The sequence below is a fragment of the Euprymna scolopes genome, chromosome 3 (assembly GCF_053919585.1).
Source record: "Euprymna scolopes isolate OS-2025 chromosome 3, ASM5391958v1, whole genome shotgun sequence".
In the NCBI taxonomy this organism is placed as follows: domain Eukaryota; kingdom Metazoa; phylum Mollusca; class Cephalopoda; order Sepiida; family Sepiolidae; genus Euprymna; species Euprymna scolopes.
Genome location: NC_136484.1, coordinates 165,517,503 through 165,536,300, shown reverse-complemented (window position 1 = coordinate 165,536,300; position 18,798 = coordinate 165,517,503). Strand labels below are relative to the sequence as shown.

Here is an 18,798-nt window from a genome sequence, read left to right as displayed (position 1 = left end):
CAATCAATTCACTTGTTCTTTGTTTAATTTCAGTCTTATTTTTTTTGCCCCAATAAACAATGTATGGCACTCGTCTGCTTTCAATAAAAATGCCAACTATCTCAGTTTTCATTCTGTTTCATTTGTTACTTCATTTAGCGACAGCAGTAAATTAGTAACAGTAGTCGCTGAAGCGACGTGGTTGCCATGGAAACCAGTCATAAAAAGCGTGGCTAATGTTACACATTTTTACGATTTTGAACACCAGAAAATTCATAACTTGTTTTGCTGAATATTTGTTTTAACAATATTGCTGAGGTGATCTCATAAACTGTAATTGTTTGAAATTTGGTCGAAAAATGAGAAGTGAAGTTTAAAGCAGTTCTATATGACTAAAACTGTCACTTAACCATATATTCAAACACTACCGTGTTTGAATGATGATTGAATAGAGATTGAGAAAAGGTAGACAGGGGATTTGAGGGCATTTTTCGATTATGTAGTTTTAGCGCCCAAATTTCACCTTTCAGTTTCGTATCTTTCTACTATCAGAGTTCGGATCATATTCCAGTTTTTCGGTGTTTAAAATTGATAAATAAAAACAGCACAACGCCTATATACTTACATGTGCTAAAAAAATGACAATGCACCAAAAATTACGCAAATTAAGATATTTTTTTGTAGTAAAAGAAAACCATTCTTATCAAATTATATCATTGGCCATTTTTTTTTTTTGCCTTTGTTAAAGTAAATGCCAAAGGGACGTAATTCACATTTTAAGAGTAAACAACCTCTCACCTCTCCATATTAATAGATTTCCAAATTTGCATGGGTATTTTTTTTTTTTAAATATTTTGGTAAATTTTTACTTTAACGGCAACTCGACACTCAACTTTAAAATGACTATTATACGTTTCTAAGCAAATTTGGTTCGTACAAGTAGTTTTCTGGATATTAAAACATTTTTTCTAATCTATTATTTAATGAATGTGAGTGGCGGTTGCCATTTTTGACATGGGGAGGAGGGGTTGCTTTATAACACGCACGCACATTAGTACTTTTCAGTTAGAGAAAACATGGCCGCCAGTGAGAACAAAGAAATATATTGGATAAAGGTTGAAAGTGCGCTCATTGACCACCGAAAGACTAAGAATTTGGGATTAAATTGTAAAGTTAAAGTACAGAATAGTTACAAAACGCCTTCCGCTCCCCATGCTAAATAATGTTTCTAAATATTTAACCCTCAAAACAATACGTTCGACAACACATACCTAATTTCTTAAAGATGGTCAACTAGCGCATTTTTACTGGAAAAAGATTTTAATTAAAAAAGCAAAAACTACTTGCTTCCCCCAAATTTAAACCTGATATTCGTTTTCAGCTTAACCGAAAATATATAAAAGTCGTCAATTTAACGGCGAATGTCGAGTTGCAGTAAAAATTTAAAAAAAAACTTTATTCTTTAAAAAGATACTGGAATATATGTAAATATTAAGTAGTTTTTTTATTACTAGTTTTTCTGTAACTGTAATATTTTAACTTGACCTAAAACTGAATGAGCACCCAGAGCTGCTTACACGCTTCATAAGAGATTCATCTTCTGCTTCAAGATATTCTTTGAAAATTTTCTGTTCGACATAACTACGCACACCTTGTCGAATCTTATCGAAAGATAGCAATATTAGAGAACAAAAACGAAAAAAAAAAAAATAGATGCAAATTTATTTCCCCGGTATATTTCCGGCTTTATCAAAAAATGAAAAGCTGTCGGCGTAGTTTTTCGATTAAAAGTATGCTAAGTGCAGCACAGAACTCATGACTATGAATAGTAAAATTTGAAAAAGATTTGCTTTTGGGTCAAAGTGCTGCTGCATAATTTACGAACAAAGTCAGAGTTTTGCTATTTCTCGAATTACTTATCAGCCCTTATCGCAATGCTTAGACGAGGACATAACGTGCAACATTTAAGATACAAGAAAATAAAATAGAGAAAAAGACTTCATGTTTAAATTATCGGTTCTAATCTTGTGAGACTGAAAATTCAATCTTAGGTAGCAAGAAAAAAAAACCCTAAGAGAAAGGCAAATTCAGATTTGAATGGTAAACCCGATATGAAGACAAAAACAAAACCGGCGAGATAAATTACTAATGGAATGATTATCGGCATTCGAAACATAGCAATATTAGAACGTAATTCAATACTCCTAGAATTCTTTTTCAGAAATATAAACTTTAAATCTTAGTATAAAATTCAAAGGGCGTTTGTGTAGAGTAGTGATCTTTTAAACACATCAGGTGAAAAGAAATTACGTACTTATGTCATGCCGAAATTAATGTAAATTCAAGAACGGATTCTGTAGAAAATATGCTAGATGTATTTTTAATAAATCATTCACAATTACGTTCTGACAAATTGTTTAAAAATAACGAACATTTAAGGCAAGGGTAATTGTCCTTGTTTGTCATACTGCATTGGTCGCACACCTCTTCCACATTAAAACATTCGATTAAACTCGATAATTTCTATTTTTTTTTTTTTTTTTTTTTTTTTTTTTACACTCATTTTTACTCGCAAGCACTTTTCTACCGCGTGATTATTCGGAAATTTTGGAATTTATACTAATTTCGACATAGCACGCAAGTGCATGATGTTTTCATCTGAAAAGCGTTCGTTTAAAATATCAGGATCTACACAAGCAGCATTCAAAATTTAGCGAGCGACAGATTTTTTTTTGAAGAGAAGGCAGCAAGAATACCGGAAAGTGATTAACGTAAAATACACGTATATACGTATTAAAATCATTTTTAACGTTTGGCTGGTCGCACACAAATAGAAACGATTTGCTTGACAAAAATAGGCATTGCTAAGGTAGAAAAGGAAGGAGGTGGATGAACAAATATACAACAAATGTTATAAAAGATAAATTCCTCTTCTAGCTACTAGAAGATTTGTGTGCTTTAACTATTTGAAAGTTTTTTTTAGTGTCAAATCTGTTGAGTTAGGATTAGGAGGAAAAAAAGTGCTAATGCAGTTACTGATCCGCTCTTTAAAAAAAAAAAAAAATCATATTTCCAAGTTTAGGCTATGTTTTTTTTATTCAATTGTAAGGTTAAATACGGAATAGGTACAAAACACCATCCCCATGTTAAGAATGGCTTTTTAAATAACGTCATTATTTCAGCACGGATCAATAAGTGCACTAGTACAAAAGAAAAAAGCATATATATATATATATTCTAGTGACAGCTTTTTTCTCATAATCAGCAAAAAGTAAACGTATAAGGTATTCAGCATGAGTTCAAAGTGAATTACTTTTGCTTACAATTTCTAATGTTTAGTATAAAAAAAAAAACTACGAATACATTTACCGTAATTACTCGTTAATGTAAATAAAAAGCGCACATTTTTTCCACAATTCCAAATATTTTTCTTCGTACTTAAACTATATGGCGGTAGAAGTTAGAATTTGCATATCCATGTGCTGAACCAACATTGATTGATAAGGGCACGAACGGCGAAGCAATTTAGTAATAATAAAAAAAAAAAAAAAAAATTTTTTTTTTTTAGTACGCGTGAGAAAAATAAGTTAACTGGCTTACGTGTCATGGATTGCTGGTGATCGAATGAGAGCCGAGTGCCTTTTAATTTGCATACATGTCGATTATGGTTATTTAAGAGTTTTTAGTTTGGTTTTATGCCTCCTACAGGAAGATAATTATTTGCATATGTGCTGATTATCGGTTTAGTTTAACAGTTCTGGAAGCCTTTAAATTTCGTGAGAAATCTTGCGAACAAGTTTATCATCTTTTAGCACTAGACTCGTGAATTGTAATCACAATTTAATCAGTCCCGGAAGTGGCCGAAGTAGTTTACGATTTTAAAACCGTAAAAAAAAAAAAAAAAAAAAACGTAATTGTCAATATGTTCTAGAGGACCAAATTAAGACTCACCATTAAAACGTTGACTTCTAAGCTATTCTGCTCTGGTATGAATGGATATCGCAGTTAAATTTATCGCCGGCAAGTAATTCTTATGATATAAAGACTTTCATTATCCAATGTATTCCCTATTGTTTTCACTAGCTGCCATTCTTAACAGAGAGGGGGCGTTTTGTATTGCTTAGAACACACGTCAAATGTCTGATGTAACAAGAAAAAAAAAATGGCGGACACTTTAAAGTATTTGACAAAACATGGAAATAGGAAAATCTTGATATAAAAATTACTTGTCGACAACAGATTTAATTGATAATCGTTCATACCATACGTCTAAAAATCAACTTTATAAAAGCAACTCTTCATTTGGTCCTCTGTCAATGACCGACGACACTAAAGGTTTAAATGTTTAGTGCTTTTACACAATATAAACTAAACGGACGTTTGCCCTTCCCCAACTGTTTAGTTCGTATTGTATAAACGCACCAAATATTTTAGCCCTCTAAGAAAAGCAGCTTTTAAATCGTGAACTGTTTCGGTAGATTCCGAGATCGACGCGATTCACCGTGATTATTTGTAACCGACCTCATTTAAATTGAAATCCTCTAGATTTCCGTTCTTCACAGGTTTTTTTTATCATAAAATAGAAAATAGCAGATTAGGAGTTAACAGATTTGAAAGAACCCAGAGTTGGTACCGCAAGTTTTGATTAAATTGTTCGTATAAGTACGAACTACAAGTTATAACATTTCTGTTACGTAAGCAGAGAAGGTACTGTACTGAAATGACATTTTGAAACTGATTCTTAACATGGGGAGAGGAAGGGGCTTTGTAACTATTCTATACTTTCACCTAACGGTTTAACAAATAAAACACCATAAAACGTAAAAGACACTTAAAAATAGCACGATACTTTCACTGTATAAGTACCATAAAACGTTATATTTTTTTAAACCATAGTCTGGGAAAAGGTAATAAATTTGGTACTCATGCACTTATTGATCAGTGCTGAAATAATAATGTTATTTAAAAAGCCATTCTTAACATGGGAAGGGGACGGTGTTTTGTACCTATTCTTACAATTGAATAAAAAATATATAAACTTTAATTAAACTTGGAAATACGATTTTAAAAAATAGCATTAGCACCATAGATTTAAACAGAGAACTTACAGAAAATTATTAGTACATATATACTTACCGTCCGATTACAAGACGTGGCGTGATTAAAGCAACTGTGTTTTTTTTTTTTTTTTTTTTTTTTTTTTTTTAAGTGTCAAGGTTTACAGTTATCTGCCATCAATTTCCTTCAAAATTGGTTCAAATGTTTAAAATGTTTAAAATCAATTAACATATTAAGGAAAAAAAAAACGGCCTGCCCTCCTTTTCCCAGTTTCTGATATCCGACTTGCACTTCCTGTCTTTTGCCCAATATAACAATCCTCTAAAAAAGAAATATGTCGTTTATTTTGAAAATAAGCTAATGGATTCGTCTTCAATAGTTAGACGATTCCAATTTCCACATCCCCCTTTCTTTATTGGTTTATTTGTAATTCTCAAACCAAATATTTAGGACAACATAATGGCGGGCAAGATATTAATCTACCTATTTTTTCTCCTAACCCCAGTGACATGTAAGAAAATTACTTTATTTCTTTAGTTTAATAGCACACAAAAATAGTCATACTTGACGTTTTAGCAAAGTAGAAAGTGGACCTTTAGTTTGTTTTTGACAGCCCGGTAATTTTCGCTTCTCTTATTTCGCCTTTTAGTCCTCACATTCCATGGGCAATGTTTTTGAAACGTGAGAATTGCTATTTTTCTGGGTAGAAACCTAACGTGTATTGGAGAAATTTTGATCTTGAATTTGCATTTTTGTTTTAGCTCCTTACGTCAAGTGGCTTCTTGTCTTGTCTAGAATGAGTTCCATAAAGATGACTGGTACTTCAATAAAATTTAAGCCAATTTTATTTTAAAGCCCTAACTCTTGGGTTTAGTTCGTTTACATACTACAGAAGCACCAACATTTTAACAATAAACTCACGATATGAAAGAGCTAGCAAGTTTTCGTTCGCTTTAAAATAAAATTATTTTACAAGTAATAAAAAACACTTGGTAGAGACTTGCATAAAATAAGGTAGTCATTTTCTATTGCTGCAAAAAGAAAAAAGACTGAGGATGTCTTTGCTCAGTTTATCAAAACTCTGCTTATTTTAGTACTTGCATAGGTTAGACCTTAAAAATGTTAATGGAGATCCTGGACTTGCCAGAGATATGAACGAAAAAGCTCCCCTTGTTTTTTCAAGTCTGTCACAACTTATAAAGGATGGCCTGTGAAACGAAGCCGTGATGATTGTGGAAATTGGTAGAATTTTAATATTTAAAAGGGCGGATCAACAAACATTTATTCATATTGGATTTGAAAGTGACCATGTTATATTCAGCTAGGAAGCAGCTCTGCGGACATGCAATTATAGAAAAGAAACCTTGCTCATGGAATTTTCATTTAGTTTTTGGTACAGATAGAGAATAGGGAAATTATTGTAGAAAATGGCGAACGTCGCTTCCTACGATTTAAAAGAATTTCTGATATTTTATATATCTAATTCAAATTGATCAGCCTTAAACCGCCATTTGCAGATTTATTTCGCCAACAAAAATGCACGAACATTCTAATCCTAAGTTCAGATGGAAACAGACTCCTTAAAGACTAACGTTACTACATGTATGTGTGTAAGTGTAGTTTCACAAGAATTTCATTTTTTTATAATTTTTTGATGTGCCACTCTGACTTATACTTAGAAGTATAACTACTTATTTTTAATTTTATTTCAAACATTATGTTAAACCATCATCTCAATGAAATTTTGTTTTTCCTTTGTTGATGAGACACACTAACATCGAAATAAAATTCTGAACCAAACTATATTTTTGGTTTGGTTCGGCTAAAATTCTACAGAAAGCATCCAACGTCTAGAGAATTTAATTATACGTTTCTTATTTTGACCTTTATGTGTTCTTGAGTATTAACTATCCTGAATTTGTGCCTAAATTCACATTTTATTCAATAAGAAAATCTATGCATTACTCCAGTAGTACCTTTAACGCATGTACGTATGTCACGGTTTCCAGATTATATTAATAAATTATTCGATCAGGAGATCCTATTTATTAAAAATGGAGGATAGAATGTGATAACATACTACGAACATTAAATTAGTGTATAAATATGTTGATTTTATGTTTGTAGTATGTTATCACCTTCCAGCCTCCTTTTTAATAAACAAGATCTTCCGATCACCGAAAACACAAAGTTAAAAAAAAAATATATATAAAAGAAAATGATTTCCCTCTTGGGCTGTATGTGAAACTAAAATATACCTTCTTGATCTTTTGGCTATGATCTATTCTGTCTAAAGATGGTATGACATCGTGGGGTTTCTATTCGCGCTGAGTCTCCATACAATGGGAATATAACACAGACTACTACAAGGATATTGGAGATAAACCGTAATAACCAGGTTTATTCTGACAATGCATTAACTAGATTACAATATATTCCATACGAAAGATGCCATTGTAGAATTTCTACAAGTCCCGCTAGTTTAAGATAAGCAAACTTGAAGAAAAAACAAGCGAAACCTATTTCAATAGTCCCTATGCTATAATTGAACTGAAATGATCAGTACTTATTCTAGGTTTCTGCTATATTCACAAAACGAAGTTACTCATAACCGTTTTTCTATTTCTTTCTATGACTTACAAATAGACTAATTAGATTAATACAGAAGAAACTCTTACGACTCATACCCAAGTAAAGATATAATAATAGATTCCTTAAAGGTTAACTTTTAAGGGTCATTGATAAAATGGTCAGTTTATCCACTGTAAATGCTGGACGAGGGAGAGAGAGAGAGAACGAGAGAGAAAACGCCCCCTTTAGAGGCAAACAACTCCTACAATTACATTCCATTTGCTTTACGAACATACAATTAATTTACTACTCAAAAGCATGACAAATACAGTGACACCAGTCAGCTGCATACGTAAGTATTACTCGTACGTGCGGATGGTTTTTCTTGTAGATTCGCATTCCTACGACTGGCTCTCCAATAAGAGTTACTGTAGTAGCGAGTTATAGCTCGGTGAACAGGTGAAGTGGAGAATGTGTCAATGAATGCGAAACCAAAAACGTGTGTATTCTTGGCGCCATACCGAATTTTAGACACACTCAAACGTTATTTGTAAATAAAGATACTAAATGTGGCACAAGGCCGAAAAAAGGGTTGTAGAAAAGCTGGTCTTATCTAGCCTTACTAAGCAGAATCATTGACGAAAACGAATACAAAAATCTGCTTAATTCGCCATTCACGAAAACAAAGTCACTCGCTAAAAAACGCATAAAACACATGTACAATATATAATATGAAATAGGAAATTTGCGAACAGTAAAAACTTTATATATGAAACAACATTAATAATATATACTATGTAAAATCACAAGTGTTCATATAAGTACAACTACTTAATGTGTCAGGTAAGCGGATTTGAAAGCTTTCTTCAATGTATACCTCTTTCGACATTACTAAAGCAGATCTTCATATTTGACAAATCAGGTCGGAGTCACCAAATGGAGAAGAGAGAGGAAAGTTATTAAAAGAAAACGGGAGTTGAAATAAAAGACTTGTTGACTTGAAGCTAAATTACACTAAGAAAAAAAAAACTAGTCTTATAGGATGAAAATTGGATCACGTTCATTTAATAATTTGAAACTAACAGGACACGTAAAAATTCTACAGTTCATATGAGAAAATGTTTAAATAAATATTGCTTTTATTTTTCTAATCTTGCGTGTAATTCGTACACGTAACCTATGGCCTTTAGGTGTATCTTTAACTCAGAAATCCTTCTATCGAATTCTAGAATTTCCATGGAATTGCAATGAACCTCTTTATTTAATCCACAGCGGTAGCATGCTCTCGTACCGTCAGCCATGACCGGGTATAAATTTTAAGCAATTCATAATTGTATTTTGAGTATCGACTGCACTGGAGATTAGAGCTTCAATCGCCAGAAGAGTATCACTTAAAACTGAATTTTACATAGTATTCTATCCGTTACATCACGGATTTTTGAACAGTAGTCAAAAAAATAAGTACAAAATATTTCTCTTGTTACATTTCCTTGCAAAACCTAAAATGGCGGCATTCAATTCATTTTCAATCGCTACAATTGAACTGAACCATTTTTAACCTACAGGGGTAGATTATTCTTGTTTTGTCGGCCATAGACCATGGCGCAAAGTGCTAAATAAAGTTCAGTTCTTAAGTATCAGTTATCAGAAGGCTGAATGTTCAATCCTCAATACAGGCAATACCATGAATGTGATAAAATTACTTTATATGTCTACCCAGTAACGACAAACGGGAAAAGAAGGTAGATATACTTGTTGAGAAAAAATGTTCCGTTCGAATTTCGCGCAGATTTTAAAGTTGACAAGACAGTTGAATATGTCTGGAATGCCGTGAGAATGGTATTCTAGATAGAAACAATTGCCAGAACAACACAAATTATATATCTAAAAAATCTCATCCAAAAATGGTGAAAAAAAAAAAATCTGACGCTCGTGCAGGTTACTGGCCCTGCTATTTTTTTATAGATAGGATTTTCCAGTTCCATTTTGATGGTATTTTTTGTTTATTAAATTGTTAAGTGAAAATAAAAAAACAAAAAAAAAAAAAACAGTCCTCCTCCCTATATTAAGAATGTTTTTCTAAATAACATTGGTTTCAACACGGTCCATAAACTACCAAAGAATCAAAAATATAAATATCGACGATACCGCCGTATGTGTAAAACTCAGGGGGGACTCTTAATATTTTATTGTGGAAACCTTTTATTGGACGGTCAGAAATTTTTTTGATCCATCAGAAAACGTAGAATCTTTGTGCACTCCAAATGATGTGATGGTAATTAGATCAACTTAACACTGTCGTGGAGAAAATAATGCACAATAGAAATGATGACTAAATAATCTTATTTGGAATTAGAAAGATAGACGATAAAAGTACTTAAGTTTTATGAGCTCCAAATCGACAAAGAATGTTCTATTCTCGGAGCCAAATGTATTATCGTAATAAATGCACCACGATCCGCTCATAATGTCACTCGTCAAATAACAGTTACAAGACTTAAAGGATAGGTTTGCATAATAAATGACACAACCATCGGAGCAGAAAATAGAGATTATGTATGTGTGTGTATTTTGTTCACCTAGCTGGGTTTTAGTTTTTAGTCATAATTGAAAAAGTTTTTTCTGTAACCAGTTGTTGCGACAAGAGTGCATAGTTTTATTAAAACTAAACTGTGAGGAAGTACGTTATCACCGCTAATAACTAGGGCTATGGCAAGAGAATATTCTTTTCATTATTTTGACTCTCGAGTATATATCAGTTAATATCGTATGTTTTTAGATAGAGTGATGCGGTTCTCGATTAATTAACTGTAACTATATCGGATATATACTCGAGAGTCAAAACAATGAAAAGAATATTCTCTTGTCATAGCCCTATTAATAACATGGTAAACATTAACGTATGGCAACTGGCGAGACAAAATCAAATTTCGTATGTTAGCTTGAATTCTATTTGAGTCCCATTTTAAAATTTGTCTCTCATATGTATACTAACAAGCCACTCGGCATTGCCCGGTCATAAGATACGATTAAATATATTTTAATTCATGCAGATTACGTATTTATTATTATAGAGATAATTTGTATCGATTATTATATTAAAACTGATATATTGCAATGAGATCAGCTAAAATCGAAACCAAAACATGCAACTCTGCACCCTCATTCTTTAGCATCCGAACCACGCCCATATATATATATATATATATATATATATACACACTGGTAAATTAAAAAATATATCCATTTTGAATTTAGAAACAGACGAATCTCACAGGTAAGAAATTCATTTTTATAACATGAATCGGTTAGATAGTAATTAAAAATAGGAAACTAGATCTAATATTTGTAACATTTTTTTCCTAAGATTAAGGGAGGTGGTGTTTGATCAACACTGCTGAGGAGCCATGATGTAATATACTGTTTTGTTTTTAAATCCCCGAAACAGTGTTTCATGGTAAACAACTGATGATCCCTTAAAATTATTACAGGTACTATAGTGCATTCGAGAGAGCAAGTTTATGCAGTGATTACAGGTGATTGAATGACTGACTTAATGGTTTTCTAACGAATGATAACATTTTTTTGTATAGTTTTAAAGGTTAAAATCTCCCAATATATATATATATAACACCTGTCATCCCTTATTTAAAACATGAAATCGTCTCATCGTCGAATACAAGAAGCAAAATCAGAATATAGATAATGATAAAGATATAAACGAAAAAAATAACTGAAGACGGAGAAAATACATTACATCATGTAAAAAAACAGTAAATAAAATATTTTCATCAGTCATCAGTTAATTTTCCTTTAGTAAAGGTCTATTGAGCATCCCCTGCACGATTTACTATTAGCAAATAAATCGTATTTTTAAATTCGTTTATTTTATTACACACACACACACACACACACACACACACATGAAATTACGTGGGATATTTTTTTTCTATCTCCATAGTTTTAATGTCTATTCTCTTAGATATATGAATTTAAGATATTATGAATTTAATTTTTCGAGTGTCTTTGATATTTAATTGACATATAAGATGCATGTAACAAATTTTCACTGATCTTTGAATAAACGGAAAAATAAAATTAAAAGAGAAGTTCGATATTAACAGCTCCATTTTTATTTTGTTTAATTTGATAGAAAATTCACTGACGGAACTTTTTGAAAACAATTTGATTTTATTACCAAAACACAATGTACGTTTTGGCAGAAACAATTGTATTGATAAAAATGTTTTTGACACAAATTCGTAAATTAATTGAACTATATATACGTGTGTGTGTGTGTGTGTGTGTGTGTGTGCGCGTGTGTGCACAAGTGTGTAAATATTAATAGGGTGTGCTTCAGTTCCACAGCACCCATATGAGTGTCACCCACTGCTAGCTATCCAATCGAAGTGATTTGCCTGAATATAGTCTAATCACAGAGGAGGGATTTATTTTATATAGTTTTTATGGCGATTGCGGTCAATCATTTAGACCTTGTTATTCATTCATTGGCATCTCACTGGAAATAAAGAAAAATAAACTATCACCGTGATGTAATATTAGCCATTCTCATAATGAAAAGGGGGGGGTCATAGAAGGAGAAAAGGCTTCTTTCGATTGCCAACTCCAATTTTATCAACTCGATAAATTTTGATATTAACAATTTCGGAGTGATTGCCAAGTGGTTTTTATGAAACCGGAAGTGCTGGAAATGAACACTTCTATTTTCGAGCTTCAGTTGGAGGCATTTAACCGGTATCCCTAGAGGGGCGGAATCTGACACGTGTCCGATACAATGTATTACACATATGTATGCATGTGTGTGTGTGTGTGTGCATGAATGGAAGACATAATCAATAATACATTTTCTCCTTTATTGTTGATTTAATTATATTCTTGAGGTTATATAAAAATATTTGTAGGTATATATTTCTTAGAAAGAAGTCCAAATTGTTACAAATAAGAATTATTAATGAAGCTATGTTCCCGGCTTCAGAGCATATATTCCAATGATTAAAAGAAAATCAGGTCACAATCATTTATTTTTTATATTTTTATTTGTTTCAAATATAATCTTAATTTTATGAATTTTCCTAATGTGTGTGTGTGTGTGTGTGACGCGGTTTATCTATGCCTACAGGCAACGCACCCAGGCAAGTAAGGTACCGAAATTAAGCTTATGACCCAGCGGATGTTTTAGTGATATGTATATCAATGTTTGGTGTAGGGAAATACGCAAAAAATGCAAGAAATAACGATTTACTAAACAACGTTTTATTTATTGGATATTTTTCTGGTACAAGGACTCAAGTTCACCCAGCTGGACAAATTTGGGTTCTTGTTTAAGCAAATGTCTATATTTTCTTCCTTGTCACGAATAAAGAAAATATAAGCATTTGCCTAAAATATAATTAAAATTACATATACATATATATATATATATATATATATATATATATATATATATATGCGCGCGCAGACACACATACGGGATAAATACCGTTCACAGGAAAGTTAAAATTAATTCTCAGAACAGTTTTCCACTACCTATTATTTATGAAGATTAAAATCAACATATAATAATACGTTGATTATTCCAATAGTAAGGTTTCCTATTCTTTAACTAAAAAAGTTGAACTACGAAGATGGGGGCGGTACTATAAAAATGGGAGACTTCTTGTGTTCCAGAATTTAATTTGTACATAGTCACTTCCATTCTCAATGCGCTTTTGCCAGAATTCAATGAAACGACTTTGCTTCTGATGCATGTCCAAGACAGGGGTTGCTTTCTTAGAGTATCACACTGTCAATATCTGCAACAGAGAAATGAAAATTTCAAGACATACATGTCTTACTTCAGTCATCATAAGAATGCAATTTGTAATCCCCTCTGATAAATTTGGGCGGAATGAAAAATAGAAAGCATGTTTTGAAACGCCCCTCGTAAATATTATATCTAGTATCCAGATTCCAATTTTCATGGGAATCCATTATATTACGTTGATTCTTGAAAACATCTCAAATTTAAGGTTAAAGCTTAAGGAGTCTTAAGAAATTGAAATATAGGAATTCTTGCTTAATTAGTGTCTAATGGTTGAGGTTAAAATTTAATGCCAATTTGAAATATTTGAATTTTCAAATAGGATTTTGTGCCCATATGTCCCTTGCAAATCCTTTCATATACTAAAAAAATTAAAATATTTAGGAAATACTTATTGATTGATGTGTAATACTATCGTTAAAAATTAAAAACTAGGGTATCTGAATGTTTATACAGGGTTTCCACCTTTTACACTCTTTTGCATAAATAAATTTAACTAAATATAGTACACATTTACCTCTCCTCATGTCTAGCTGCTGTGTTACAATTTTCATAGTTATTGATTAATTTTGAGCAGAGTACTGTACATATAAATATGTAAAGCGAAGTATATATAAGGGCAGAAGAAAATCGGTACCGTCAGTTTCAAATCCAAACAAAGGAAACTCATATTTTATCGCCTATGTCGAACTTTCTTCAGCCTCTATTTATATCTGTTAGAATATACATAATCAGAAGCTGAAAAAACAGGCATAAGTGTTCCAGATGATCAGAATAACATCGTCAACTAGCTATGGATTTCCTTTGTTTGGATTTGAAACGGACGGTACCAATGTTATTCTGATCTTTTGTAACATGAATATTCCGCTTTTATTTTGGAAATTTTCTTACAATCCCAGCTGAGTGCTCAATTATCCTTACCTATGTAGATGCTTCTATATTCAAAATGAAAGTGCTCAATATCGATGAAAGTGTAAATATAATTCAATGATTGAAAGGCAGAGGCACTCAACAGCACACAGCGACTGACAGTTTCGTTTTACGTTCATCTGAAAAACTGAAGTTACTATATGCTTTGGTTCTATGTCTACGTTTTCTCACTTGGATGTATGAGATATAACAGATCAGGGCGTGAAAACCCTTACTATTAAACATCTAATTATTATATACCCATAAATAATAACATAAATTATAGAGTGATTGTCAAGTCGCGTTCTCTCCTAAGACAATCCTCTGTATCTGATTTCAATACTATGCATATCAATTCTAAGAAGAAAATATTTCGCATAAGTGCCTTAAGCGTCAGTTATAGTTTCTTGCATTTGTGTGACAATGCTATCTGTATATGGTTGGCGTCGATCAGCCTGGTACTCTTGACATTCGTGGCCTGGAACGGAAAGGAAATAAAATTATACACTTCAACGGCCGCATTGCGCCGAAGTAAGCAGACCGTGGCCTACAGCTAACACGGAACATTCCTGCAACGTTTCAAACACTATTTTCTGGAGACCAACAGACCGCTCATTTCCAAACGATGTCACGTGATGGAAACGGTGCGAAATACAGAGGCCTGAATTTATGCAGACTAAATATCAATACTTTTTTGTTACTTGATGTGTAGAATGTATAAAATACATCAGCGTAAATGCTATTCCGGTTTAACTTTCACAATCTCACAACTCGTATATGAGTGTGTGTAAGAGCTTACGTGGGTTTTAAGACAATCTTATATAATTTTATCATTGGAATCCTTTGCGATGAGTAATTTGTGTGTATATGATTTATTTATGGATTGTTATCCTCATCTTTATAGTTGTTTCACAACGTTTCAGTCAACTATTTCTTGGTCTTTCGTCAGGGTTTTAACCGCGACGGGATATGAATGCCAAGTGTTAACTGTATTCTCAGTAATTACTGCCTTCCATAGTTGTTATTATCTCACTCCGTTTTGGCCAACTAATCCTCTGGCCGACTTTGGGTAGGATTGACACCGCTATCTTTAAACAATACTCACCTGGAACCGTAGAGACTCAACGCGTCTATCAATTGCGCCATGGGCCCTAAAAGAGGGCGGTCAATGTTGGATATTTTTGGTCTCATAAATCCAAGTCTTTCGTTCTTTCCATCGACGTGTTTGTACCGAATGGTATATTATTTTATTATTGGAATCCTTTGAGATGAGTAAGTTGTATATTTATTTGTGGTTAACCACCTGACGAAGATCAGAGGGATAGTTTGCGAAACGTTGTGAAACAACAACTATAAAGATGAGGATAACGTTCTTATATAGTTTTTCGTGTGGATTTTCTCAAGTTCCTCTGTTAGTTATTTAATTATGACAGAAAATAAGACCATTTTTTTTCATGTGTCTTCTCATGTTAATTTTGATATTTACACACAAAGATGTAAATCACATTTTTACTGGTTCATGGAGCTAAATACATATGTTAAATGACGAGAACAGTGTTGATGTTAAGGATTATGATGGTTTAATTTGATAGAAAACTTCACCGAACAAGTATTTTATAATATCTTGAATTTATTAGAAAATGTACGTTTTGAAAATGTGTAAAAATAACTATGTGTAAAAAATGTTTTAGAAATAAGTTTATTAGATTTTATGTAATTAATATAATGATTGCTACTTTTTGACAGAAGCCTGCTACCTCTTTTGATTGATGTAGAGCGCCCATGCGCAAGTAGATGGTTCTTAAAACCAGCTACACTCTTGCAAAATCGTTCACAGAGTTGACGGGAACTTGCCAGAATTTGGTGTTCTTTGTGGTGGGACTTTTGAGAGTATTGTCAAAACATTTGCCGAATTAAAGACGAAACCAATACTTGTCTGGTCTGAGAAGCAGTACAGTCTCATACATTTGTCGGTCAATTATTAAAAAGACAAAAAAACTCACTAAGATGATGAATGCACACTAATATCTTTTTTTTAGATTAACTGCCCGTTTTTGGTACCTAGCACAATTTCTAAATTCTTCATTCACCATGTATCCGACACAAAATACTATTCCTCCGTGTGTGTTAGTAGACAGATGAGCATTTGGGCAACAACCACCGAAGAGGACTTGGTGAAACTCAAGTTAACTCGTGGTCGGCTATCAACGCTGAAATCATGATTGGTTAGCCATCTCATGCAGCCTTTTTCAGAACCGCCAAGATTTGAAATGTAGTGCTGATCAGAGTATAAGCCGGCTCAATCCGGCCAGGATGGATGTTGTTGCAACAACAAAAATGAAAGCAAAAAAAGTGGATTACATACTATTTTTGTATTTTATATATAAGTTTCTCATATTTTTATATAGATATAAATAGAAGATATGTAAAAGATACACTATGGGGCTTGACATTCAGTTGTGGTTCGTTAGGCTATATGTCAGTTCGCAGATGTGAATTTGATGTCGTCTCAGCATGTTAATGCGCCAAGGGTAAACAAGCAGCCACGAAGCGTAGATGCACCCCGGGTGGCTGTTGGTGAAAGGTTACAGGTTGACCTTTTTTTATAAAGCACCTAGTTCATGACTAAGCATTTTTATGGGTTTTCTTTTTAGTTGGTAGTTTGCTTTTGTTTGTCTAGTTTAGCATATCAATCCATTCTTTATTTCGACAAAGAATCTTCGCTTATCAAGGCAAAACACACACACACACACACACACACACACACACACACACACACACACACACACACACACACACACAGGCTGATACTTATGCAAAATTCGAATAGTGCTATTTTTAGATATGATTTTCAAATTAAATCCAATTTTTACATCTTTTGTTTAATAAATTGTTTGTTGAAAGTAGATAATAGTTACAAAACGATGTTAAAAATGGATTTTGTAATAGTAATGGCACTATTTCAGCACAGTCCGTATTCAGCACAAGTACCAAAGAGTTAATGAGATTAATTGGCTGAATTAACAAGATTTGATTACGTTAAAGGGCAACACAAGTATCTGGGTTTGAAAAGGACCGTTTGTTAGTTTGCATTTGGTACAGTTGTGGAAACAAAAAGCAGGTAGGAAATTCTAAATGCAACAACTTGGAGGAATGTTCGATTTGGCAGGACACCTAACATGAATCCCAGTAACTAATAATAACAAAAATAAATACCGATAAAAATGGACAAGGTGAAAAGAAATGAAAAAAAACTGCATGACAACTGTACTTGATTTATTTTTCAGATGCATCCTCGCATTCCTATATGAAGCATTGTCCGTCAGTCTGTCATACTTAAATCGGTATTAGTTTTTATTCATTTTTAAATGTGTAAATTAAATAGCTACATCAGTTGATGTATTCTCCCCACCCACAGCTTGTTTCTCACAGAAAAAAATTGCTACTCTTTCTTTATTCTATCATTATCATGGCAAGTGCTCGACTGAGCATCAATCCATATCCTACCTCCCTTCCCTATAAAGCATTTGCAACAAAACCTCATCCGTCTATAACAACTGTCAATAAATTTTATTTTCCTCAATGTACCCAGATATAAGTGGAACTTTCACAAGCAAAATTTCTTTTCTACAAATGCGCCCTTGCGGGACACAGTATCACTGGGCTGCTTCATAGTTGAATACAACATAGCCGCTTTCAAGTCCAATTTAACCAAATTATTTTTCAGTCGTTCTCTTAAATAATCAATTCTGACCAGTTACATATATCGTTACTAATACCTTCGATATTTCAGTCTGCCTGACAAACTTCGCCTTTATCTTCTAGATATCTTTTGAGATCGGTAAGCAGTAACGTGCTTATGAAAATAAAATGCAAATCAGACATAGTGAGCAATTGTCTGCCTGTATGTCTAGCTAAAACTCGAAAAAATCACTTCTCAAATTAAAATATTGTAGTACCGGTCGGATGTATAATATCAAAACTTTAAAAATAAGATTCATTATTTGGGAGTCAAAAAGTCATTTATATAATTTAATGTTATAAAGATGCCCATACATATTTTAATGTTATCGTGTAAGTCTGATTTCCGGCCCTAATTAAAGGGGAATAACTATTTGTTTCTAAAGTTATTTTCCTAACGCTGACTAATTGTGCTTGTGTGTGTTCAGAGAGAGGAATGTACATGACAAAGAAAGAAGAGGGGGGTGAGAACGGAGAACATAAGAGCAGAGGAAAAGAGATTGACAGAAAACTATTGTCTCGACTAATTCCGGGAAGCTTTGCTAGTTTTTGTTTAAAACAAATGCAATGTCAGTATGTTTGTCAGGCTTAAATTTGGAATACGATTTTGTTCGCTAAACGTGAAGATTGGGTGGACGCAGCTTACGGATATTTTATTTTTAAGCTTTGAAACTAATTCGGCTGGCTTTAACTGAAATCTCGAAAGACCTCATTTGTAG

The 18,798-nt window shown here is 32.9% G+C and overlaps 1 protein-coding gene across 2 annotated transcripts in view; it reads right to left on the bottom strand.

Moving 5' to 3' along the window:
• Positions 1-18,798, bottom strand: part of LOC145260201 (protein dachsous-like) — a 610,187-nt gene that overhangs the window by 499,670 nt on the left and 91,719 nt on the right. The window contains exon 1 of one of the 2 annotated variants that reach the window (XM_080118027.1): positions 5,116-5,249. The exons of the other annotated variant lie outside the window; for it this stretch is intronic. The gene's annotated coding sequence lies outside the window, so the exon portion shown is untranslated. Of the gene's footprint in view, positions 1-5,115; positions 5,250-18,798 lie in introns of those variants that run through there. 2 annotated transcript variants of the gene reach the window in all.